At 45.8% G+C, this 8,386-nt stretch overlaps 1 pseudogene; it reads left to right on the forward strand.

Annotated features, from left to right (window-relative positions):
- The first annotated feature begins 7,545 nt into the window (after window positions 1-7,545).
- On the forward strand, window positions 7,546-8,095 carry LOC101619891 (annotated as a pseudogene).
- Window positions 8,096-8,386: the final 291 nt, after the last annotated feature.

Below are 8,386 nucleotides of genomic sequence, written 5' to 3' on the forward strand. Positions count from 1 at the left end.
GATACCAGTGATGTCCACAGGATGCCAACCTCCCAGATGGAAAAGAGCAATCCACTTGTCACTTTGTTCCATGGACATTCTAGAAGCAGAAGTCCCCCAACTTTCTGAGACTAAGACTTGGTAGTGATCAGCCCATTGCTCTTTCTTTTCTTCTCCAGAAGATGATTTCATTTTCTCAGCTCAGGGGCTTCATATTTAGCTTAGTGCCCACCCTAAGGAAGGGCAACAGAGCGTGGCAGCCACCTTTCACAGACCTACAGGTCGCCCCTCAGGCTGCCACATTTCAGAGCCCTGCTGTAGATAAACACTTTTGGCACCCAGGCCCTGGATGGGGGGCGGGTTGGAAACCCGGGAGAGCCATTTGTTTTCAAGAGCATGGCGAATGTCTCGCGCTCATCCGAGTGTGACCGCTTCTTAGTTGCACTAGAGCACCTGTGGAAAACAATGGCGTAAGTCTAGTGACCTTAGCAGGGAGCAAACAGGCCTGGTTAACAGGTCAGTGTGGGAGACCAACCAAAAAGAAAACATCAGAATCATAGGGGTGAGTGAGCTATGGGTTAGTCTTCTTTTCCATTGTTTCCCTGCTCCCTCCCCGCCATCCACAGAATTACTCAATAATTGGATGAAAGAGTTCCGTCGATGTTATGGATTTGGAATTTTAGGGAAAAAATGTGATAGGGCTCATTGGAAATTTCAGTGTGAGATACGCGCAGATTCTTCTGGGAGGCACTGCAGCCAGCTCCTCGCAGGCGCGCTGGGCTGAGTCAGAGAGAGGGTGGTGCCAGTGGCTGTGTTGTTTTCTGATACTGGTGCGTGCTGTGGGGTGGACTGGCAGGAGATTAGCAACAGGAACTTCACCCCCTTTCCAACATCCTCTTCAAGCCATGTGTGGATTCCAGAAGAGGAGGTGCTGATGGACAACAGCAAAGATTCCAGGACAGAACTTCCCAGATTTAGAGATCCTTTCTTAGTGGGAAGAGACAGGAGCTTAACAAAGTCCAGCCCGGAACCACAGAAACAAATACATCTGGGTGATTGGAATCCCAAATACAAATAACTGAACATTAGGGAGAAAGCTGGGGAAAATTAGCACCAGGAGACCTGGGGCAGGAGAGGGAACTGCAAATTTGTTTCATACTTGCCCTTGACTTACCACTGGCTGACCCAGGGCTGAGGACTGAGGGTGATGGTGGGAGCGGGGCAGGCGAGCGATTGTTTAGAAAGAGAAGCCAGTGCTATTTAGGGCTTCAAACAAATACAGCTGTAGGTCACGATAAAGGGCAGTCAGCGACCTTCCAGTCCATGCTGATGAGGCCAGAGCGATGCACAATGTAGACTTTCTGTTCCTGGAGTGACAGATTTTGGAGGTGGTTCAACAGGAGAGGGCCTGAGAGCCCAGCAAGAGGTTAGCTTAGCTTCTCCATGGAGCTCCTTCTGCCTTGCTCAGGGACAGCCATTCACGGCTTGCTGCTGGTCTGCACAGGAGAAAAAGGAAACCAGCATAAAAAGCAAGAGGCAGCAAGAAGCGAAAACTAGAAGGGTGTCAGAGCCCTCAGACTTTCTGGGAGCTCTCCCACCTCACTCACTGGTGTACAAGTAAATCTTCCTGTCTCTCCACCTCTGATTTCTCTGGGCACCTGCCGTAACATTGATCCTGATGTAGGGCATTTTGGCCTCCAGGGCCCTTGTGGGTTTTATTATGTAGTGAGTCAGGGAGGAGGCTGGTGCTTGCTCAAGTTTGCCCTTACTGCATATGGCCTAACTGAAGTACTGTCTTTTGCAGAGGGAGAAAAGGTAAAAGTCTAGATCTTTGGCAAATGTTGAATTGGAACACACACAGGATGGGGTTATTTTTAAATTAATTAATTATTAAATGACGTGCCATCATTTTAAAATCTTATGGCTATTTGACAGTGTAGGATTTGTCTCCTCAGGCGTGGTCACTGTAGCTTTTCCACCCCCAAAGCACCTGTCGTCCTCCACCATGGTCCATGGAATGTTCCCTTCCCTGCTCCCACCTTCTCAACCATCCCACCCACCCCTACCTCCATGCCTCAAATCTGTGGCCAGCTTTCAAGGATTGGCTTTAATATTTGTCTTTGTCTAATGTGAGCGGGTAATTTGGGATCTTGTGTGGGCCACTGGAGCAAACTTGGGTGATCATTCAAGATTTCTGTTTTTTCTCTCAGGCCCACTGGGAGCCCACAGGTGGAAGCAGGGTTTGAGGAAGGGAGGGCAGGACAAGGCGCCATCATCTTGAGAGGAGCAGGGAGGTTTGGCTTCTATCATCTCTATCTCTTGGGGTCTTGACTCAAGAAATGCCTTCTTTGAGCTCATCTTCTCCCCTCCCTGGTTCTCATAGATGAGAACCAAGATGTAGAGGCTGGCAGATGCTGTTCTATCTAGAAGACCTCACTGCCTAGCTGGATTGCGAGTCTTAGCTTACTACCTGCCCCAGGGCTGACTACTTCGTAGTGAAGACACCCAGAGATGTAGTTCAAAGGGAAGATTCTAAGATCTCCTTCCCAGAGAGTCTGATTTGGAAATTCAGGCGCGGGACCTGCATCCATATTTAAAAAATGCTGCAGTTGGGGCTGAACGCCACTGCCTGGAGTTACTGTTCAGAGTTGGATCCTTAACTTTTTAGAAGTTTTTGATGTAAAACAAATAGCATGGGCTTAATATCTATGATACTCTCAGACCGTAATAAATAATGGCAGCAAATATTGAGCAGATATGTGAGATTTACATATACACCACATAGGACTCAGGTAATTCTATGTGTTTCTGGAATGTTACAGTCAGAGAATTACAACTCTATAGGCATCTAATTGGATAAAGCTTTCATTTTTAGTTTATGCACAGTGATCTCCCACCTCCCCGTGTCTTAGGTTCCAAAGCACTTTCTTTCAAAGCAGCTTCTATGGCAGAGAGGCACAAGCCCTGTGCAATGTGTGTGGATATCTCGGGGAGAAGAAGGACTTCAGGTTCCTGTGATAGATGGGATTTTTTTTTCTTTACAGGTTGTATGTATGTTTTGCATATACATACCTGCACACTTATGCAGTGGTTTATAGGTTTCTAGATGTTTGGCTGAAATGCCTTTACAGCCAGGATGTGAACTAAGAAAAGCATGTCAAGTGGACGGGACTGCCACAGCGTGCAGTGAAATTTCAGGATGTAGCATGGAGTTGAATTTACAATGCAGCAATGGCAGTGAGTAGGTCCACACAAGAGGTGGGGAAGGAGCCTTGCCAGTTGTGGCCTTCCCTGAGGAGAGGTGGGCCGATCCATTCAAAAGACAAAGAAAAGCAGCCTTGAGGAGCCTCTATCATTGCTGTGGACTCCTGCAGAGAAAGTTGATTTGTCAGCTGCTCAAACAGGTTAATAAGTCCAGAGCACAGCTTCTTCAGGCTGGAGAGTCTTTGCTGCTCATCAGTTGTTTGCTTGATAAACAACAAATCTCTGAATACTGTTGGAAGAGGTGGTGGTTGGTTGACAGCACATTCAGAGGAGCTAAGAAACAGGGTATAAACTCGAGAAATTGTTTAGGTTTCGTTTGTTCAGGAAAAAGGGAGTCTCCTAGCAATTAACTGAGAATGATGAATAGATATAGCTGACCTGGTTAAAATCAGACCTGCAATTCCTTTCTGTAAAAGTAGACTACATGACCTTTACTTTCTCACCTTCCCCTAACACATGCCCCCCAATGCATTCCTTCCTGCCAATGAAAACTCAGTTTTACTTTCTCATTTGATTTACTTGCTTTCTTGCTCAGAGGACTATATACACTGAATCCCATTGTTCCCTAATTTTTTTTTATATGAAATCCTGTCTTTCTGAAGAACCAGTGTTGATATCATACTGCTATTTCCTTCCTTCCTTCCCTCTCTCCTCCCTCCCTCTCTCCTTTGGATGCTTACCTAGTGCTGTGTTTATTTTGTACCTTTTTATTGGTTTCTTCATTCTCAAAGCTATATTAAAGTTAAGTTCGCATTCTCTGGGCGAACTGGACAACAAAGAACTAGGGAACAGATGCTAGAAAATCAGATTACGTATTCGTGATTTTGCTGAATGTAATCGAATCTCTGGTGTTGATATTTATAACTATAGAAATGGGCAAAACAGAAAGCTGTTTGGATTTTAAAAACCATCCAAAGGCACAAAATGATGGAGCCAATCAAGCACAGCCGAGGGGTGTGATGTCTCTGCTCAGCTTCCTCTAACTCATGCAGTAATTAGAAGGACTAGTTTCTAGAGAGGACAGGTCCCTGGAACTCCTCCATTAACTCAACATGGGAAACCCAGAGTGAAGACAGGTGAAGTCAGCCTCTCAGATCCAGAGCTGAAAACTCTCTAGAACTCACCAAGGACTTCTGAAATCAGAAGTCTACCCAGTTTCTCAGACTACCCAACTTCTCTGATATTTGAGAATAATTTTTTCTTCCATGGTAAAGTGAGGCAAAAAAAGAAAGGGGAGAAAGAAAACAAAATGTCAGTTTGATAATGATCAAAATCATCAGCAATGTGAATGTGATTCAGAATAGGCAACAGGTGTTTGGGAAAAGAGCATAGTTCTTTCTTACTGCAGGGATGCTCAACTGAGTCTTGGTGTACTTGAAAGTAGATCGCTTTGGACTGATTGTTTAATTTGATCTAGGGATGGAATGTACCTTGTATACGTCCTTTTTCAGGAAACTGGCATATTTCCAGCTTGTAATTTAGTTTACGTCATATGAGTACACAACAGTTCTTAGCATTTCTAGAAAGTACAGGATGGCAAAATTTCTCCGTTTGCATTTCCCTTCCTCCCCCTCCCACAAACAGAACTGTCAAATGGGTGGGAATCTTACACTATGTGCCGGCAATTTAGATTCCCATATATCCACTTAGTTGTTTTTACATGAAGGATACTGGTGGTGGGATGAAATTAACTGGTTGAATTCTTGTTTCAAAAAATGACAGATGTTTCTGATACACAATGCTCATGCTTGATGGACAGTGAGTCCTGTGTTTCTGAGATAAGAATGCTTATTTTTTGGAACTGATTTGTGTAGACCTCTGTCATGGTAGGAGAAGCAGAAACTCTGTGTTCATTACTAATAGTGGATTGAAGTTTTGAGGCCCCAGGAACACAATGGACATAATTCTGACTATAAAAAGGGACATAGGGGTCTTATCTTCAAAATACAGGAAGAGAGTAATTGTAGGAAATTGGCCCTATAGACATCTTGTACGTTATGGGCCACATAGTTTGAGGAATTCTGTGTGTCTTTCCAGGCTTTGATTTTTTTTTTCCCCCAAGGATTTGGGTGGACTGTTCTCTGTTTACTAGAAAATTCTCTCCTCTCTCAAAAGTAGAAAGTGGGCTTTTATGATAAACATAAGATTCCCATTAGAAACAAGGAAAAATACTTTAGTTCTGTTCTTAAGAAAGGGACAGAGCCCAAGATGACCTTCTGAGATATCTGTTCTTGGCTTGGTTCTCTTTGTGTTTGTGCCACTCAATTTAATTTGTATGTCTCTGGCTTTAGCTTCTTAGTGCTGTGCTTTAACCTGCTGCACCACCAGGGAGGGCCCTAATTTGTATGTCTTAATGCCTTTTGAAAGTTTGTTGCATTAATAGTCCAAAAAATTGGCCATTACCTGGAAATTGAAAATCTGTTCCACAAACATTTGCTCATCTAGCCCTGTGGGCTAGATAAGAATTCGGGTCTTCAAGTAAGTCAAATTGTGACCTGCCAATAGAAGCTGCAAGTGTGCTCTATCCATGTTCAGCCACACAAGGCAGTGGATGTCAACCGGGGGAAGAATGACCATGCTACTACCAAAGGTGAAAGGGTTTGCAGAGAGTGTTTCTTCTGAGATGCTGGATTAAATCGATCAACTACATCGTCATGATCGTCGGCACATTTACTACTTGTCTTTTTTAAAGATCTATTTATTTATGTAACAAGAACTGGGGTATAGATCAGAGGTACAGGAGGTGAGAGGATTCCCCAGACAGAGTAGGGAGAAGAACAGGCAGATCTAGTAAAATACACTGTGGAGGGGTGCAGCAGGTGTGACAGGAGAGATCTGCTGTGTCAAGTGGATCAGCTTCCTGGCCGGGATCAGACCTGTGCTGCAGTGGCTGCAATAGCTTGATAGTGATGGGTCTTTAAGCCCTGTGCCACCAGGGAGGCCCCTCAGTTACTACTTTTCATCGGAGTTTTCACTTTAGTTCTCCAACAAGGCAGCCTTCTTTCTGGGGAAAGGGCCATTGGGGAAGTTTCATTTCTTTCAGGGATTCCAGCCGAGCAAGCCAGTCTTGACGCTTTTCTAAAACTGACTGGGATTAGGAAGTCATCTGGGCAGTAATGAGAGTCTTAACCAGTCAAAACACATCTTAAGATACCCATTTTACCACACCAGTAAAGTGAGGCAGGAGAAAATATTCACGGGAACAAAACAGAATCAACTTCTTCCCATCCTCTATTGGCAGAATTCCTTGGATTTTGTTGCTGTGGTGGGGCATGGTGTCAAGAGTAGTGTGTGTGTGTGTGTGTGTGTGTGTGAGAGAGAGAGAGAGAGAGAGAGAGAGAGAGAGAGAACATTAATTCATGTCTTATCTCTCAAAGACAACTCTCCTTAATGTGAATCCAAAAAGAACATGATTGGGGGCCCTATCTGGTGACATAACAGGTTAAAGCACAGCACTGCAAAGCTAGCCACAGCTGCCTCAACACGAGTTCGATCTCCGCCCCAGAGGTGACCCACATGACGCAGCAGACCTCTCCTGTCTTGCCTGCTGCTCCCCTTAGCAGTTTACTTTGTCAATCTGGCTGTTCTGTTCCCCTCTCTGTCTTTGGTTAATCCTCTCACCACCCCTACACCATGGCCTGTACCCTAAATATGTATGCATAAATAAATAAATCTTAAAAAAATTAAAAAGAGAACACGATTGGGGCTTCTCCTCCAAATATGAGAGCACATGCCTCAGCCCCTGGGTCGCTCCTCTGCTCCACACTGCCACCAGATACCAGGATGATGATATTACTCACCTTTGACAAAGTTTCCTGCATGTGCTGCTGGGCCACTTCCTGGTCCATGATGCCCCTTGGGCTGGCTTCTCTTTCACCTTAGGGTCCCCCACACTTGGGTGTGATGGTGGGTATGGGCCAGAAGGACCCCTGCATGGGTGATGAAGCCCAGAGCAAGAGAGGCATCCTGACCCTGAAGAAATCCACTAACTGGGATACATGAGAAGATCTGGGTTACACATTCCACAGTGAGCTGCTTGTGGCTGCTGAGGAGTGCCCTATGCTGCTGACAGAGGCTGCTCTGAGCCCCAAGCTCAACCGTGAGAAGATATCCCTGATTCTGTTCTGGACCTTCAATACCCCAGCCAGGTACTGGCCATCCAGGCTCTGCTTGTACTCCTCTGGCCCTGTCACTGGCATCATGGTGGACTTGGGTGACAGGATCACACACATGGTGCCCACCAGTGAGGGGTATGACCTCCCCACACCATCTGGCACCTGAGCATGGCTGGCCAGGACCTGATGGGACCTCATAAAGATCCTCATGGAGTGTAGCTGCAGCTCACCCCACAGCAGAGAGGGAAAAGGTACAGGACATCAAGGAGAAGCTCTGTAATGCTGGCCTGGACTTCTGGGGCAGGATATGGCCATGGTGGCCTCTAGCTCTGCTTTGGAGAAGACTTGTGAGCTGAATGAGGGTCAGGTCACCACCATTGGCAATGAGTGGAACCCCTGCCTGTGGCTATCTTCCAGCCCTCCTTCCTGGACATGGACTCCCGTGACACCCAGGAAACTACCTTCAACTCTGTCATGAAGAGTGATGTTCAATCTACAAGGGCCTCTGAGCTCACACAGTGCTGTCTGGTGGGGTCATCATGTTCCCCAACACTGCCGACAGGATGCAGGAGACCACGGACCTGGCTCCTAGCACCATGAAGATCAAGATATTTGCTCCCCATGAGTGTAAGTACCCAAGTGGACCAGTGCCTCCAACCTGGCTTTGCTTTTCTACCTCGCAGCAGATGGGGACCAGGAAGCAGGAGTCCTTGGAGTCCGGTCTTGGTGGGCTGTGACTTAGTTGTGTCATACCCTGTCTTGAGAGAACTGTCACAGGAAATGAGATGAGGTTGGCATGTCCATATTGGTTTTGTAATTTTTAATTTGTTTTGGAGCTTGACTGAGGATTTAAAAACTGGAACAGTGCAAATTACAGCACTCGGATGTGTATCCTCAACTTCTATAATGTGGCTGAAGACTTTGATTGTATGTTGATTTTTTTTAAAGATTTGTTTATTTATGCATACAGAACTGGGGTACAGGCCAGAGGTGCAGGGGTGGTGAGAGGATTCACCAGAGACAGAGTG

This window comes from Condylura cristata, unplaced genomic scaffold, assembly GCF_000260355.1.
Source record: "Condylura cristata isolate star-nosed mole 26May11 unplaced genomic scaffold, ConCri1.0 scaffold00002, whole genome shotgun sequence".
NCBI lineage: Eukaryota > Metazoa > Chordata > Mammalia > Eulipotyphla > Talpidae > Condylura > Condylura cristata.